The 19,808-nt window shown below is 30.4% G+C and overlaps 1 long non-coding RNA gene across 2 annotated transcripts in view; it reads left to right on the plus strand.

Annotated features, from left to right (window-relative positions):
• Positions 1-19,808, plus strand: part of LOC122270402 (uncharacterized) — a 201,760-nt gene that overhangs the window by 157,857 nt on the left and 24,095 nt on the right. The window lies entirely within an intron of this gene.

Here is a 19,808-nt window from a genome sequence, read left to right on the forward strand (position 1 = left end):
GTACAAATGCATTATCATAATTGTATTTTTGACCCTGGCAAAATCGGGCTTACTAGTTTGTTAGTCTTTATAAATGAGTCATAAAAATTATTTTTAAATTTGTTATTTTGATAGAAAAGTTTTTAATCATTCATTTACTTAATTTTCACACTTATTCACGTGGATTTCATATCCACAACTATACACGTATATCGAACAAGTATCATAAATCATTTGAGATAATTTTAACTGCAAAATTTATTCTTACTTGTGTCTCTCATTCATGATCATGTAAAAAATTGTGTGAGTCAAATTTTGGTGTGTGATTCCTTGGGAATTCCAACGTTAAGTAAAAAGAAAAACATGAACAATATCATTTTTGATGATTAATGCATACATATTGAAAACGATAATTTCAAATTTAATGCTTTACTTATATTTATTCATTCCTAATGAAAGACAGATACTCTATAGTTTTAAAAGACTCCTTTACGATCTCAGATTGTTTATTAATCTGCTAATTGTTACGTAATACATCCTATTATATCTTTTTCTCTTATTGTTTAGTATTTTCCTAGTTGTAGATACTTTCCTCAATTGGTTCTTCTTTCCGGTTGTAAAATAGCCTCTTCTGTCGATTGTTCTTTCCTATTGTCTAATTCGTTTTTCCATAAGATATTTTCTCTTATTGTTTCATATTGTATTGGTTTTACATTCTTATTGCTTAATTATCAACTCTATTGATTATATTGTTTAATTATGTACTCTATTGGTTATATTGCTTAATTATCTTCTCTATTGATTATACTGTCCCCTTTTTAATAGTATCCTAATTATTAATCATGTCTTAAACCGGTTAAACTTTCCTATTATTGAAATCTCTTCTCCATTGGTTACACTATCTTATAGTTTAATCTTTTTCTTTAAAGGTTATATTTTTGTAATCTGTTTTCGATGAAAATTTCGAATTACGATAAATTCTCTTTGGTGATACAATCGCAATAAATAATGGCTGTAGGAAGGGATTGAAACTTATATTTGCATGCGACACATACCAGTAGAGAGTACTCTAGTTTGTAGGAAAGGAGTTGAAATTTGAATTTCAAGATTCTGAAATCACACGTCTGAAAGCAAATTAATGAAAATGTAATAAAAAGGATACAAAAAGTAATAAACAAAGTAAAAGAGATACAATTATAGTCACATGCATAGGTTACTAAAACTAATTTTGCCGTCTTCTAGAATATCATAAATTTTAGCACTTTTTACCATGAGCGTTGTGTAATTTAAGCTTTAGGTTTCCGTAATCAGTATTTATAAACAAGAAGTGTTTCGCCCCTCCTCAATTTAATACCTCGATTTAATGGAGCTTTAGAGCAGCATGGGGGTAATCATGCTCCAACTTACAGCTGAATTAATATATGTAGTAAAATAACGAAGAGATTAAGCATTCCATCTCTTGTAAACTTCTATCAATACGCAATGTATATATAACAGAGCAATACACAAAAACATATATAACAGAATATATAATAAAATATATAATAAAATACACAATGCAATGGTTCAGGAAAAATTTTACGCTTCACCTAGGTACTTATTTCAGAAGCTATAAATGTTGAAAGAAAATGATCAAAATTTAAAAAAAAATTCAAATCATTGAAAATTGCTTGAAATAATAAAAAGTCTTTTCGCTTAAGTGAGCATTAAATATATGAAGTGAAATTTTTGGAGTTCAGTAAGTTTAGTATTGGTGCCAGATTGCAGACTTAGCATTGTTGCCAGGTACAATTTCTTTGAATTTCCGCATTATTGAAGCACAATACACAAAAAATTACCATAACGTAAATTGGGCTACTTTCCTGAATAATATGAAAATGTGACTTATCATTACAGTACCCCAAGCTTTTCAAATATATTATATGATTTTCTGTAACTTATTGAACTGACTATTTGTTTGAAAGTTAAAAATAATCATAGTTATAAACAATAAATATTTGATAGAGAAAGTAACCATCTCGCATTTCAAGAACTTCGCCAGTAAGTCTGCTACTGCAAGTTCCGGCGACTTTTCCTTGTCTTAACCCTTTATTATCACAAGCAATTCGAAGGCCAAAGGTTAGCCAGCCACTCCGGTGATTAATGGAACTTGTTATATCATTTTAGGTGGGGTAAAGGTGATTGTCACCGGGGGGGGGGAGAAATGTAATAAAATAAAAAAAAGAACATAATGAGAACGAAATCAGAAAGTATTTCAGGGTAGCATCTCAAGGACTTCAGTAGTTACAGACGTTTGGCCTTAGGCTTCCAACTCTTGCGTAGGGAGTATCCTATTTCTCAGAATTCGATTCAGGCTCTCCATTGATTTGATTACGTGCTGAAGGACAGGTATGCTCAATTGCATGAGCTCATCCTCTTACCTATACACTACATCGGCGCTTCTGAGAAATTTGGGTGAGTGTGCAAGTAGATCCTCGCAGCTGTGGTGTTTCCGTGAGAGAACCATTCTATAATTATAGGATGGTATTACATAAATTTTACCACCAAACTGTTACGAAATGCGTTGTGAAAGTTTATAACCATTGAGGTTAAAAATCACACAAAATAGGGAAAGAGAGGGCAATGATCTCCGTTTCTAAGCAACTTCTTTTATAAAATTTGTAGCCACAACGTTTCAATCTGGCATTGAAAACAACGACTGTTTTTAGAATTTTCATCGAATGCAATTAACTCAACTGGCTCGTAGTTTCCCTTCAGTACAAATCATAAATAATCATTTGCTTTATTTAGATACAAATTCAACAAGCAAAAGATTCTTTAAAAATGCACAGTTTTTGTTATGTCAGTATATTTTAATTTTACGTTATACTCTAATAGGGTCTTACAGTTTATCTGGTAAATTTGGGTGAGTGTATAAGTAGATCCACGCAGCTGTGGTGTTTCCATGAAAAAAACCATTCCATAATTATAGGATGCCATTACATAAATCTTACCACTAAACTGTTACGAAATATGTTGTGAAAGTTTATAATCATGGAGGTTATATTTCCACAAAATATAAAAAGAGAGGGCAATGATCTCCGTTTCTAAGCAACTTCTTTTTAAAAAATTTGTAGCCACTACGTTTCAATCTGGCATTGAAAACAAACACTGTTTTTAGAATTTTCATCTAATGAAATTAATTCAGCTGGCTCGTAGTTTCCCTTCAGTACAAAGCATAAATAATCGTTTGCCTTATTTAGATACAAATTCAATCAGCAAACGATTCTTTAAAAATGCACAGTTTATGTTTTGTTAGTATTTTAACTTTGCATTATACCCAGCTGTTGCTAATTTACGTCGCACTAGAGCTGCACAATGGGCTATTGGCGACGGTCTGGGAAACATCCCGGAGGATGATCCGAAGACAAGCCATCACAATTTTGATCCTCTGCGGAGGGGATGGCACCCCCGCTTCGGTAGCCCGACGACCTGCGCACGAAGTCGAGCACTTTACTGTAAAACAGTTTAACGAGGACCAATACCGCACACCCTCGGTCCCTACGCAGACTGATCCAAGTGGTCACCCACCCGCACACTGACCATAACCAGTAATGCTTGACTTCGGTGATCTGCTGAGAACCGTGTCTTAACGATCAGTCCACTGCGGGACTGCATTATACTCAGAATAAGGGCCTTACAGCTTATCTGGTAAATTCGGATTGTACAAGTTAATCCCACGCAGCTGCGGTGTTTCCGTACAATAACCATCTCGTAATTGTAGGATAGTTCCATTTGTAGGTTCATGATCACCAAACTGTTGCACAAAATACAGAAAGAGAAGACAATGATCTCCTTATGTAAACAGCTTTTTACATTTTAAAATTGTTGTTGTGGCTTTTAAATCTGACATTGAAAACGTAAATAGTTTACGTAATTTTCAGCATTTCGGTAAAATACAATTAGTTTGTTTGATCCGAAGTTTTATTTCCGTACAAATCTTTAATATTCGTGTGTTTTAATCTGTAGTTTTAACATGCAAACGATTCTTAAAAAAAAAAAAAAAAAAGGTCTACGACCATTCACTGGGGAAATTTTTCTTTCATATAAATTTCAATCACCAAACTACGCCCTCTAGCGGGTAGTGTATTTTCAGGCTTTTATTTATTAAGATTTCATTTAGTTCCATCAGAAACATTGGCAGAGTAGGTCGCCATTTTTTTAGCAGCAAATAAAAAGTAAAATTTCTCTATAAGAAGGAAAAGGCAGAAGAACTTGAAAAAAACAACCCAGAACATTGGTAAATCTTTCTGAAACAGAACGCGCCTAACATTTGATAACTTTATAGAATAGTATATATTTCTGAATCTATATAATTCGAAAAACAGCAATAAAGAATCATCCGAACTACTTGAAATAGTATAATTTGTGCTGATTATTAATAATTTTTTAGTCGTTTTCTTGGTAAGTATTTTTTAATTTTGAATGAATAATTTCAACTGGAATTCAGCTATTCGGTTTTTAAGTTACATATTGAAATTCAAATCGAGATCTTACAATTATAATATTTTGTTGTGTGGTGAGTCATCTACAAGTAATGAAGGGATAATCTATGTATATATTATTAGAAAAAAAAATTTCGCGAAGAATTTGGAATTCTAGGAATTTACAAAGCGTTATAATTAGTATTATTTAAAATTATTTAAAGTGTTATAATTTTTATAATAAAAAATTCACTTTTAAATTTTTTTTTTATAGTTTGATGATAGATCTCTACAGAATGGTTTTATACATCTGATACAGAACTTTAAGACTTGAAAAAAAAACAATATGAAAGTTTTTTATTTCAATATGAAGAATTTTTAGAATCGTTTTTTTTTAATCGTAAGCATTCTTAATTTTACGTTTTATAGTTTATAAATAATGATTTTTCATTGAAACTTTAAATTTTTAGATAAAAATTGCTGTCAAAAAACTTGTTTTGCAAAATTAAATGGTATAACATTATGTGCGTCTGTAAACTTATTGCATGATTTTAATGTTTGAAGTAATATGAAAAGTATAGAAAAGTATAGAACAGAAAAGTATAGAATGTAAAATTTGAATACACCTTTCACACTAGATCATTAAATTTAGTAGAATGATTTCTTAGGTAGGCTTTAACTATGACTACAAGGTTTTTAACAGATATTTTCCGATGTGTTTTGAATGTTCCTTCTCTAAAAAAAGATATTCCATTTTGTTTTCACTTGCATACGAAAGAATATCATACATTTTTCTTCTTTTAAATTTAATTAGCCACAATAAAAACGAAACATTACTATGCTACACTGAAGAAATCTCCAGTTCAACTGATGATCCTGTTGTTCTGCTAGCAGGAATTCGACTCAAATAACAACGCCCACTATAGGTCGTTGCGTTCGCGAATATCAGCAATGTTTGCTAGATTACAGCTTTATTTCAATAAAACTAGTTTTTTTCACGTTCTTTAATATTTAATTATTTTTATGCGTTATTCCAGATAAACTTCCAGATAATTAAGGGATTAACGTGTGAGGGCTACGTTACCAAATCAATGTTTCTTAAGTTACCAGAAACCACGTGTTTATTTTATTCATAATAGGATAACTGCAAGTGACGTAATGTGGGTTTCTCAACCCTGATTGGTTGTTGAAACGTGTCATTTGCTTACGTTAGAAACTCTAATTTCCATTCTATTTCGATTTAACCAAGTCCCTTCAATCAATTTTCTTAAGAAACACATTCTACAGTCTTACATATAGATTCGTTTACAAAGATTTCAATTCTTTCACTATATATTTCTTACTTAACACAAAGACAGGCCCGAAACCATGAAGAACATAAACAAACTAATTATGCATGGAAGTTACCAGGTTCACTAAGCAAAAATATATCAAGGCTATTATAAAGTACATGAACAAATTTTAAATCTAAGTTAAGCAAAAGTCGCAGACGAGAAAGAAGTATATTTCAACAAATTTGATATTCGATGCGGTGCTGTATTTAATTAAGTTCATGTTAATTAACATTCTAACTTATGTGGAGAAACTTAGCACAACCTTAACACGCCATTTTGCTGACGCTGGCGTCATAGATCACATGTGTGGGTATCTGTGATTCTCTTCTTGAAGTGCAAGTACGCAATTATGCTTTTAACTCTGGTTTTTATAAAACTTAATAATTCAAAATCAGCGGTAATTGAAATAAAATAAGTTATGAACAAAAAAATTAAAATGTGTAATTATAGTGTGTAATTTATTACTTTTAGTTCAAACTCCATGTTATTTCTCTTAACACGAGACACAAAACACATATTAACGCAGCGGACTGTAATTTTATTTGCACATTCAATTCACACACTTGCCTCTTTCGAGGTTGGTAATACACANAATTATGCTTTTAACTCTGGTTTTTATAAAACTTAATAATTCAAAATCAGCGGTAATTGAAATAAAATAAGTTATGAACAAAAAAATTATAATGTGTAATTATAGTGTGTAATTTATTACTTTTAGTTCAAACTCCATTTACCTAATTGAGTAACTAATTGAATATTATCCCGTTGAAACGTCGTGGTAAGATTTAAATTTTATGATATTTCCAACCTTATCTAAAATGAAAATAAAGAAACTACAGTTGAGGACGAAACACAAATGAGAATATAAAAAAACATCTTATATTACATGATTACGCGTAATCTTTCTCGTGATTTAAATTTCTTGAGATATGCTTAACAACTATCCTATTTAAAGTTGAATTGATTAAATATGGGACAGTAAGATTAAAAAATATTTGTTCAATGTGTGCAATTAATAATGCAACGCTCTGTGTTGAAGTTAACCTCCAATAATTAGTTTGCATTTTGAAGATATTAGTTGATAGATATTTGAAGATTTAGCATTTAAAATTTCTTGGTTTACTATAGGTTTATAGTCAATTTTCTTTAAATTTTCATAAACAGATGGAGATGAAACAAAATTTGCGATGAAACATTTCTCTCACGGTATAACGTCCTCTTAAATAAATTCCTCAAAAAAAAAGAAAAAAAAATACTAATAAAACGTGTTAAGTACGAGTTATTATTCAGAAATTGATTCTATTAATGAAATTGAAAATAAGCATCTCAAAAGCTCTTGCAATTAGGAATTAAAACAGAGCAAAAACATGTACACCTCTACAGTAAGTTTTCCTTGCAAATATTTAAGGTGGTTTTGAGGTTTTAACGATGAATTGAGGTTAATTTGAAGTTGACTTCAAAAATAACCTGAAGAAATCAACCTCCTACTTTCGAAATCAAGGTATATCAATTGTTTTATACACACTTGAGGTTGATAGAGATCAACGTTAGAGCAAAGCTAGTTTAGAGAGTATGTTTTTTAGGTGTACGTGATATTTTTTCTACATATCAAGCAAATAAGTATTTTTGGTGCAAAACATAACCTCTTTTTCGTCCTCGGGTGAATTTCTTACACTTTTCGACCTTAAAGCAACCTCAAAAATACCTTATTTTTTGTAAAGGTTACTAAAGGTCAGTATAGCCAGACAGAAGAAAAATTAAGAGATTCTTGCTAGAGTTGAGAGAAGATTAAAATATAAATTATAAAAACGAGAACCATTCTCCATGCCGCAAAATAGTTTGTTTTCCAAGAAGTACAAGTACGAGACAAAACTTGTTATCCTCTTAGTTTCTAATTTCTAATTTCATTTGATCGATTACTTTATTTTGCGCCGATTATTTCTCTGGCCTAAGACGATACGCAATAGACTTCTCATTAAAATGGCTGTTATTGGTGCCTAGCGAAGAATAAATCATGTGGTAGATTAAACGTTAACATGCAATGTGGGGTTGTTTCTTTACACTAATTTGACAACAAGGATTGCACCGTCGGGAATTTCAGTTGCAATATTTAATTTCAAAGAAGATTACGTAGGATTAATTGAATGGAATATTTCTGTATCAAGATAAACCTGACTATGATCAGTCAGTTACTTAAACCTGGTGTTACTTAATGATGTTAAACCTATGTTACTTAAACCTGATGTTTAAAAAAAAACAATGATCAGTTAGTTACTTAATTAAGCTGAAGAAAATAAATCAGTATTATTGCACGCATTAAGTAACTCAAACTTGTAAGCATTTCCAATATTTTTCTTTTTGTTGCCACATCTTTACTGAAATTAATTTTTCATTGACATGATTATTAATAATATCTGAATAATTTAAGAGTTCTGAATCAAGAATCTGAAATAAATCAAAAGTTAGATTACGCGTAAACATGCAATAAGGAACCCAATTTTCACACTAATTTGATGGCGAGGATTACTCCAAGACTAGAATATATATATATATATATATATATATATATATACCACCAGAATTTTGAATGAAAGCATGCAAACGAGCATGCATTATGTCATACAGATGCCGTATGTTATTTTGTGGGATTGAGTTCCATGCCTGTAGCACTTGGTCAGTCAATCAATGCAGGGATAGTTAATGCTGGTTGTGGATGACGCTGAAGTTGTCGTCCAATGATGTCCCATGCGTCCTCGATTGGTGAAAAATCTGATGATCTAGCAGGCCAAGGCAACATGTCAATATTCTGAAGAGCATGTTGAGTTACAACAGTAGTATGAGGACGAGCACTATCCTGTTAGATAATACCCCCTTGAATGCTGATCATGAATGACAACAAAACAGGTTGAATCACCAGGTTGACGTACAAATTTGCAGTCAGAATGCGTAGATCAACCACAAGAGTGCTCCTGCTGTCATAGGAAATCGCTCCCCAGACCATACCTCCAGGTGTAGGTCCTGTGTATCTATGCTGGAGACTGTTTGGTAGCAGATGCTCACATGACTTCTCCTAACCAATATATGGCTATCATTGGCACCAAGGCAGAACTAACTTTCATCAGAAAACACTCTGTCCTCCAATGAGCTCTAAATCGACAGGGCATCTCGCTCAGAACTGTACTTAAAGTAGCCGATTTATAATAGTTCGTTGCGTCACTGCTGGGCCAACTGAAGCTCGAGTTTCTGATGAAAATGCAGTACGGTGCACCACAGCAATATGTCGTACATGGCGGTCTTATTTCTGAGTAGTGCCACGTGGCAGCTCAGAACCCAGTCCTTTTGAAGCAGTAACTTCCCTTGACCACTGCTGTCAACAATTATGCACAGTGGATATATTTCTCCACAGTCTTTCTGCTATAAGACTGTGGAGAGAAAATCCACCTTCTTGCAGCTTTATTTCACGACCACGTTCAAAGTCAGTGAGCTGTTATTAATGGCTTCTTCATCTTCCTAAAGACATTCTTGACTAAAAGCAACGCACTAGGTCAAAATCTAACGAAAAATAACGCGTATTAACTGTAGAACGCGTATTTAAAGCAACCCTGATTTAAAGCAACCTGAAAATTCTGCGTCAAGGGGTTAAACTTGAAGTGCTTGCTTAAAATTCAACCTGAATGTAAGAATTTTTTTAAAAGCTGAAATATGAAATTTTTAACCTAACAACAAGAATAACTTCCGTTCATCCTAAAAATAAAACTTAACTACAAACTTAGATAAATTTTAACTTCGCTAAAAAGAAAATTAAAAAATTATAATTATATTAGGATTAAATATTGTATTAGATAATGTTATATAAAATTGTAGAATAAAAAGATATCTTTTTTCAACAATCTATAAATTAATCTAAAAATATTATGTATTTAATTATACAGTTAAATTTGAGAAACTACTCAAAATTACCACGAGAGAATTGTATCAAAATATACAAATGTATTATACTATATTCACAAGAAAATGTGATTTCCATTAGAAAAATCGAAAAAATAATCATTCCAATTAGCCTAAGTTTAGAGAATACTATGCAATAAAAAGATTATTATATTCGCAAAATAAAATGATTTTCATTCTGAAAATCAAAAAAGATTGATACCGATGATTTAGTTTAATAATTGAAAAATGGTAACTCTTTTTGTCTGTAGGGTAAACTAACCAGTGAAGGAACACTTAAGCTTCTCTTGCCTTTTAAAACATCATAATAATTTCAAAATTCGTAATTTTAGTTAAATGACAGTGTCAACATATTTTTACTAATTGCAAATTATGTAAAAAAATTGTAGAGAACTTACATAATATTGTTTTAAAGTTTTGGAGGTTCAAATAACAAGTAGTAAGAAGACCAAGTGAAGGAACAGTTCTTACCATTGAATGAACACAAAATTTCCCAGTGAAGGAACACTTAATTTTAGTTATTTTTTAATGCTCTTTATGAATTTATATGCCATACAACTATCTAAAAACAAGCCTATTCTTGAAATTATAACATACAAATACTTGGAAAATGTTAACTTTTTTTTTGTACTCATGAATTGAAAAGTAAAGTGTCAACATATTAATATATACTATTCATTCACTGGGAAATCTATGCCCAGTAAAGGAACATGCCTGTTCCCTCACTGGTTAGAAGTTGTTTTTTGTATTTTTAACATACTTTTCACTTTTAACATACACTAAAGGTACAAGAAAATTGAAGTTTATCTTTTATTTTCATTAACTTAGAAAAAAAAACAGTAAAAGGAACGCTTGTTCCTTCACTGGTTTTTCATCGTTTGGTAATCCAGTAAATAAACACCCCCTTATCTCAGTACTTGCTTATGCTTAAAATAAATAAAACGTAACTTCAATAACTATATTTTGAATTCTCTCTTTCACAGTGAAAAAAATAAAACTACTACATACAATTAATTCCACTTTAAACAGATAAATACAATACAAGCACTCACCTTATAATTTTATCAAAGAAACAAGGTGTTGCACAGATAACAACAAATTCAAAAAATTTTCCAGAGAAGTCTATCTGACCAGATAATCCAAAACATTGCTAAATGACTTCCTATTGTTTGGCAGTAAGCTATTGTTACCAATCACTCTAAAGGAAAACTTTCAAAATCTTTTTTTTAATCAATATATATGAAATGTTCCTTCACTCGTTGGTTTACTCTATTAGACACTGTTTTGGGTGTTTGTTACATTTCGTTTTGCTGTGCAAGAATTAATTATAAGATTTAGAAGCCTTAAATTACGATGGTGCGTCGAAAACTGTCCAGAGAGTGCGATGAAATAAAAAAAATTTCAGCATTCAATAATTAGTTCTAGAAGTATTAACTGTCAAACCTGTAGCAAAAAGCATCATTCGGGACCCCCTACAGGTCGCAGGAAAGCAACTACAGACTTGAAATTTATCCTGCTGAAAGGGTAATGCTTTCGTGTGAACTTAGCAAGAGCTTTTTTTTTTTTGAATATCTAATTTGTTTGAAAGTTACAGCAATTTTAAGAGCTTTTTACGTCAATTTTTCAAATTTTTTTTCCTTTTTGTTTTAAGTTGAATTTTGTTTTGTAGCCCAGAAACTATAAGATTTAGGAACTTAAAATTACGAAGGTGTGTAGAAAAATGCACAAAACCGATGGAATAAAAAATTATAGTTCGATAATTAGTGCGGGAATAGTTAAATTAGAAGTAAGCAGTTTGTCTGAAGTCCTTAGAAATGCAATTACAAAGTTGAAGAAATTTGACTGCTCAATGCGTCATTTTCATTTATGAACTTAATTCGAGTTCTTCTCGAAATTATAGTTTACTAAAAATTTCAAAGTTGAGTGTTTTTTTCTTGAATTATTTTTAACTTTTTTTGTTTTAAATAATAACTATTTAATGGAAGAAAACTCTGACTATCTCGCGATATTCAATTCATAAGTTCGGCTTGGCTTGATGTCAAAAGTAATTAAAAAAGGAAAAAATGTAATAAAAAAATAAAAGAAATCTTAAAATTTGTATGAAGATATTGAATAGCATAAAATGAATTTTGAATAATACAATTATCATAAAGAAATCTTTCATACTATAAGCCATTGTAACAACTAACAGGCGAAAAATAAAGAAAGGAAGAAAAAAAGAAAAACTGAATAAATTTTATCTAATGATAGGATATTCTACTTTAATAGTCACATACTTAAAGAATACACTTAGATGATGGAAACGAATTAACTATAACTATTATTTTAGTTTAATATAACAATAAATTGTGCGTTTACTAAATAAACACATCTTTCGGAATCAATATCCTTAAGAATAAATAAAAAAAAAGTCTTTTATTTTATTTTTTTCATTTAACAAAAATTCTTCTTCTTCAAAAACTTTTTAATAATTGTGATATATCGGCCAAATTTATGAGCATGCTGTTCAAGATCAATGTTGGAAGACGATTAAATCTCAAAAGCACGAAGAGACGGTTAAATTGCCATCATCCTGACACTATATTCCTGCTTCTCCATTAAAATTTATGATCATTTTTTTTCCTGTTGGTAGCCTTTTTTTTTTGCAGTTGGTCATTTTGAGTAATTTCAGATACTTTTCAGGTTACCATTTTTTTTTTTTTTTTTTTTTTTTTTTTTTTTTTTTTTTTTTTTTTTTTNTGGAAGACGATTAAATCTCAAAAGCACGAAGAGACGGTTAAACTGCCATCATCCTGACACTATATTCCTGCTCCTCCATTAAAATTTATGATCATTTTTTTTTCTGTTGGTAGCCTTTTTTTTTGCAGTTGGTCACTTTTGAGTAATTTCAGATACTTTTCAGTTTACCATTATTTTTTTATTTTTTTTTGCAGTTGGTAAGTTTGAGTAATTTCAGGTACTCTTCAAATCACTTTTTATTTGCAATTAGTAATTTTGAGTGATTTCAAGTGCTCTTCAATCTGCCTTTCTCCTGCAGTTAGGAATTTTGACTAATTTCAGGTACTCTTCGAATCACTTTTTACTTGCAATTGGTAATTGTGAGTAATTTCAAGTGTTCTTGAAATCACTTTTTTTTCCTGCAATTGGTAATTTTGAGTAATTTCAAATACTCTTCAATTTGCCTTCTTCAAGGAGTTAGAAATTTTAATTAATTTCAGGTACTCATCATATCGCTTTTTATTTGCAGTTGAGACTTTTTAGTAATTTGAAGTACTCTTCAATTTGTTTCGTCCATTTATTACTAAGTTTTCCTCAAGATGTTCAAACTCCTAGGTATCTAATTATCTTTTGACATCTCTTTTATGATTCATTCGGTAAAATCCCAGAACAGCCCACCTCTTGTCAACTATTTGAAATCTCGCCAAGTTGGCGATTATTATTGGGATCAGCGTTGCTTTTTTGATTATAAAAAAAAAACAATTTAAATTATTACAAATTTATTAAAATAGTTTTTAATAAAATATAATAATTTGACAAATAAAATTTTTTAATAACTAATATGGATAACAAATGAAATAACGGTTAAAAAATGAAATGATAACGATGATTCTAACAGCAAGAGATCAGAAGCATAAATGGAGAAAAAATAAAACCTTTTACCTCTTTTCTAATGAAATCCAACTTTCTCGTAGTTATATATATCAAATAACTAATCAATTTTAAGAATTTTGGTGGTGTAATCGACGTTCAAAATTGTCTCCCCGAAATATCTTCCGAAAACCAAGTTTGGCGAGATTTAAAAAAATCTCCACTGGGTGGACTATTCTAGGATCCACCCAGATCATTCTTAGGATGTGCCCAAATTGTTGGATACTCTTTGTTCTTATAGTAGTAACAATGTTTAATTACTTATATATTTATTTGTTCTAATTCCTTTAAGTCCATCCTCACAAATTCCACCGAAAACCATGCGTAAAATTTTCCTTTCCCATATTTTGAAAAGATCAGAATACCTTTTAGTTGAATTCTATGTCTCATATCCATATTACGCAATGGAGTGAATTGCACTTGGGGACAAGTGTTTTGTTGCATTTATACAAATACTTGATCTTGCCTAATTCGGGTGAGCAGATTTCAAATTTTTAATTAGTTCTGCTCCTAAAGCCACACATTTCTTTAAAAGATATTCTTTGTCGAAATATACAAGTTTGAAAGCTTTATATATAACAAGGGGTAAATGTTTTGACAAACTTCTAAGGGAGTTAGGACACATCATCAAGATTATTAACTGCAGAGAAACCCATTCCTGGAAATATCGGGGGCTCTTCCCTATTATGACCTGTTCAGACGCACACGAAGAAACAGTTCATAATAGAGGAAATGCCCCTAGCGACGTAATGTGACATTTCTGGACATGAGTTCCGATGCAGTTTTATTCTTGATGAGACCTTGAGTTTTATTCATGATGTGTCCTAAAAGTCTCCCCTCGAAGTTTATCGAAACATTTACCCCTTGTTATATATAACGTTTTTAAACTTGTATTTTTCGACATAAAATAGACTAAAAACATCATTTATTTAAAAAAAAAACTGTAGCTTTGAGAGACGATTGCAGATTTGAAATCAGTGATACGAAAGTATCGAAGATCCGTTAAAAAAAATCTAATGCAGCAGAAAAATAATTGTACCCCAGTGTTATAATTTTACGCATCAAAAATTTAATGTTAACATAGCTAGATCTTAACAATTTTTGTAAAACATAACAGCTGTTTTCAACAACCATCCTGCTGGCGCTAATTTCAAGCTTCATTGTATCGGTAACTAGTGATCCTAGGTTTTTAAATTCTTTTACATTTTCCTCACAGTGATGATTGAATCAAAAGTATGAAATAAAAAATATTAAACAAATAGAAAAGCGTCCTTATAGGAGCAAAAATAGATTAAAAGCAGGTGGTCCAAATGTTGGGGACACTCAAATAAAATTGTAAATACATCATAATTTAGTTCTATTCCCACCACTTAAATCATAAAAAAAAGATTATCTGAAATCATAAAAGTTATTAAAGAGAGACGAATAATTAAAAAGCTAGGTTAATCCTAGTTATTTATCAGTATAGTAGTAAAACACTAACACTAAAAACAGAAATTAAAATTGACCTCACGTCTAAAAATGGTTTATTCTAGATCTTCAGATTTTTTTTTTTTTTTTGAAGATTTATTACTGGCATTATTTTGCAAAGTTTTTTGATATTCAAATAAGTATAAGTTAAATCATTCGCAATTACAAACCCATTTAAAATTTTAACACAAAATCTACATGCAATGAAAAAATTAAGTAAAACTTTCTAAAAAAAAATATTATTGCTTTAGATTAGTACTCTAAAATCTTATCTTCTTTTACTTATACTGCAAATCAAGTGCTATAGTTAATTTCGTATAATCAGTAAGAAAGATGTGTGATGAATTTTTATGGATTAATCAGTTCTTGTTTTTTTAAACCGTTCTTTCATATTTAAAAAAATGCTCAAGTGATCAACAAACCATTTACTGTAATTCTTATTCATTGAAGTAATACAGCCGTCAAAACAAACTGTGATTTAGTACATTAAAAAATAAATTGTCGGTATGATAATTACCCTCATTACATCATCGTCATTTCAAAATCAACAAATCAAAAATGCATATTTTTAATAGTGTAAATGTTTCCTTGTTTAAAAAAAAAATATTTCAAAATAAAATTATAAACAACCTAAAGGGGACAATAATTTTTCTTAGCGCAAACGTGTTTTATACATATATACTTAAACATATTATAATTTATTGGACAGGTAGAATTTTTCAACTTATTATAGAGTCATAAATTTCAAACATCAAGCCTTTTTATGTTTCTATTTAAATCACAGTTCACAAATGAAAACGTATACGAATAAAATATGCGTAGATTTTTGAATGCATCTAAATTATTTCATAAATCAAGTTCGTCCAGGTACTTGAATTTAATAATTACAGTTGTTTTCACAATTACTGGCTTCTTATGAAATCTAAATAACACGCCTGGAACTTAAGATAAAGAAATGCTTCATGATCAATCTTCAATCGATTCTACGTCTTCCATTTTAAAATGCGGAAATAAATTTTCTTATTTATCAACTAACCCGTAATTATTTTTGAGTATTTTTTGTTTCATGTTTTTCTAGAAAATACATTCTATTGAGTCTGGTTAAAAAAAATAAGAACGATAGTATTAAATAAATAATCCCACGAAACTGAAGTCGAAAGATATTACTTGTTTAAAACTTCATTCGCTTCAAAAACATAAAAATTTTCCAATTTATACGTTATTCAAGCGAGTGAAGTTTTAAAGCAAGTAATAAAATGGGTAGTATTAATTAAATAATCCTAAGAAACTTAAGTGGAAAGATATTACTTGTTTAAAAAACGTTATTCGAATTTCAAAAACAAAAACATTTCCAAAAAACAAACAAATTAAAAAAAAAAATTACTATGTTTTTTAAGCGAATGAAGTGTTTAAACTAGTAATAAGATTGGTAGCATTTTTAAAACCTTTCCAAAGTTGTTATAATAGGCTTGAGAAAGTTTTAAAATTATTCTGAACTTTAAAATTTCAAAATTAGATTTAATAGAACATATTTTAATGAGCAGGGCTATACGTCAAAAAAAATAATTTTAAAATAGCATTTAAAAATGCAAAAAAGAGAAAAAACTTTTAAAATTTTACCAAAATGAATATAAAATAAAAGATAATGTCCTTAAAAATTTCCAAAAACTTGTTTTCTATTATTATTTTTAAAAAAATTATAAATCATAACTCGTAGTCATAAATAAAATAAAAAATAAGGCAAGAATTAAAATAAATATACAACTTATGAATAAAATTAAATGTAAATAAACACATGATAAATAGAAATAAAAATTCATTAATTTTTGGTTAAAATCTTCAAGAACATCAAAATAGTCCTGCATTATCAATTTTTTTTTTTGATATTCTTTAAACTGAAAGATTGCATACTACTCACGTTGCTAGAGAACATATGAAATAACAAGGTTCAATGCATTATTTACTCTAATTTTGATTAAAAAAAAAAAATTATTCACTAGCAAAATTTCTTAAAAGGAAAAAAATCATTCAAGATTAATATAATATGATGAAAAAAAATCTAAAAAATAACACACAAAAAATACATTGCGCTACTAAAAATGTATTCATTATCCCTGTTAATAAATAAAATGAATCAAAAATTATTCAAACATCTAAAATAATTACTTAATAAATAGAATAACGTTCTTCGTAGATTAACGTGGCAAAAATAGAATCTCTTCTTATATCTGAAGAAAACTCTAAATACACATCCTTAAAAAAAATCTTTATTACATCTAAACACTTACTGCCGTAAGTAAGATCTGGTGACTGGGGTGGTTTACGCAGTTGGTTTTGCACATTGTTAAGCAGGAAAGGGCTCACAATACAAGTCGTTTACTTAGGGTCGTTGTCCTGTAGGGTTAAAATCGTCGTTCATCTCAGGCACTAGGCCTGAGATTTTTCTTACAGTAAATTTAACTAATCGGTTTCATTCATTTTTGAATTTATAAATTACAGATTAATAAATTGAACTCTCCTAGTGCACCCCAAGATCGTAACGCAACCTGCTTGACAGCCGGAAAGAGATTATCTAATTTAATCTCGTTTTCTAACGAACTGAGTTAAAAGGATAGAATTTACCAAAGAACACTTGAATTTCGGAAAAGAATAAATTTTCTTTTGATAAAAGTAAATTTTGAAATTTCGGCATTAAAAGACCAGAATATGTCTCAGAGCAAAATTTAGACTACCAATTCTTAACTGTCAAGCAAGAAAGAGCTGGTGCTATGATCTGGCTCTCAAAAAATAAAAATAGTTTCATTTAAGGTACAATTACGTTGTACCATTTATTTTCTTCATGTGAGAATCACATAGCTTATGCACCTCACGAATATATAAATACAAAAAAAGTTTATCCATTGAAAGGTACAAAAATAATCAACGCGTTGTATTTTTAACACGTTTACTGCACTGTCACCCATGTTCGGGTGACAGCAAAGTTTCTGATCGGGACGCGGCACCTATATTCGGGTGACACCAAAGTTTCTGATAGGGCCACGTCACCCGTATTGGGGTGACGCTTATTTGACTTGTAGCTAAGGATATTCGCATGTATTTGAAAATATATTTCACAGGAAGTAACAAAACTATTGAATTGTTAAAAAAGCAATACAAAAATGATTTGTAAAGAAAATTATTGCGAGCCTCGTAAAAGCTTTCTTGTTCACCGCTATTTGGACTCACTAAGAAAAAAGTTTTCCATTTTTCTTTTCGAAATTTCAACGAATTCGGGTCAAGTTTTAAGTTATACTCCTCTTTACTCTGCAAAGATTCAAACTGATCGTGTAAGGTGGCGAGATGAGAAACAGATACGAAGCAATGGACATAAATAAACAGACATGATACCATGGTCACAAAAGGAGCGAGATATTATTCTTGTGACCACTAGAGACTCGCATTATTAAAATATGGGTGGGAGCACTTAGCAGAATACGCTTCGTACAGCGGTACTCGGGCCTGAAGGAGATTTCACTGTAAACCGATGCGCCTCGGTACAGGCTTATCGTTTTCACACTTAATACTTTTCGTAGCAAGATGGACCTAAAATAAGGTGACTAGCGTAAAGGTAAAAAAAAAAAAATTCAGCGTTTGAGTAATAGTTTATTTTTTATACTGAGAAATTCTTACTGAAGATATCTCGCAACTGCTTGCGGTTAATATGGTTTATGCTCAAAACAATAAAAAGAAAGTTGGAACTGTGAAAATATCCTATGGGATTTACATCGATATGGTTGTGTAATGCGGTTTACGTCCAAAATGGCTGGTATTAAGGTTACGTTAGTGGCATTTCATCATTATTATACTATATAAGATCCTTTATAATAAACAACGTTTTTTGAAGAATAAACTGTTGTGAGTAAACACATTTATAACTGTTAGGTAATGTTTTGACCAACTCCAGCCAGTGTAATGTGCTGACTATAAAAAACGGCGCAAAATATCAATATGTTACGCGTCACAACACTTAGAGCAGGGATGGGCAAACTTTTTTGGTCGAGGGAAAAAAGCATGGTGGGCCGAGTAAAAACTTCTAAAATAGAAAAAAAAAACGATATCCAAGTTTTAATTTAAATATTTAATGAGATGAATGAAATTGTGATTTTATTTTTCAAAGTTCCTTATATTTAGGTTCGAAGTGAGATGTGCTTATTTTAAGGCTAAATGCTTGTCTGTTAGTCTACTTCTGAAATTATTTTTTCTAAGGTTCATGGCTGAAAACACTTGTTCACATATATAAGATGAAAGCAAACATAGCTCTGATTTTCTGGGCATGAGATATTAAATTTTGGAAACTAGCTTTTGGTAATGATTTACAAAACTCAAAGTTTGGCATGTTTAGAAACAACAATAGTGTGCAATCTTTCCATACTCGATAAATAATGTTAGAACTCGCACCGGCAGAAAAATCCTCTCGTTGGAGCTTAAAATGCGCTGTCTGAAGCACAATTCACCTATGTTAGATTCCATACGTCTGATCCTCGAGAAAGACAAACGCTTGTTGGAGCTAATCTGTGGCTATTCTATAAAGAACTTCTGCTTTCAGCGTTTTACCAATTGAAGCCGTCTGAGCTAACTATTTCCATCAATTCCACCAATAGAGAAAGTAAAAAGATCATCAGTACTTTGTTAAAAAAGAAAGAACAAAAATAAATTTAAACAAAGTAGACAAAATAATGGATGTATAATGTATCTTGTTTATATTCGCCACGGATCGGCAAGTTAAAATTCTATCCGCTGGCCGGATAAAACCTTACAACGGGCCACAGTTGGCCCATCCCTGACTTAGAAGAAAGTTTTTACTAATGGGCCATTTAAACAAAATGATTCTTAAATTGGATGAATTTGGCGACTTGATAATTTTATGCATGTTACTGTATTTAATATATTCCAAACAAAGCACATTTAGAAATGCGGTTATGAAATG

This window comes from Parasteatoda tepidariorum, chromosome 7, assembly GCF_043381705.1.
Source record: "Parasteatoda tepidariorum isolate YZ-2023 chromosome 7, CAS_Ptep_4.0, whole genome shotgun sequence".
Taxonomy (NCBI): Eukaryota; Metazoa; Arthropoda; class Arachnida; order Araneae; family Theridiidae; genus Parasteatoda; species Parasteatoda tepidariorum.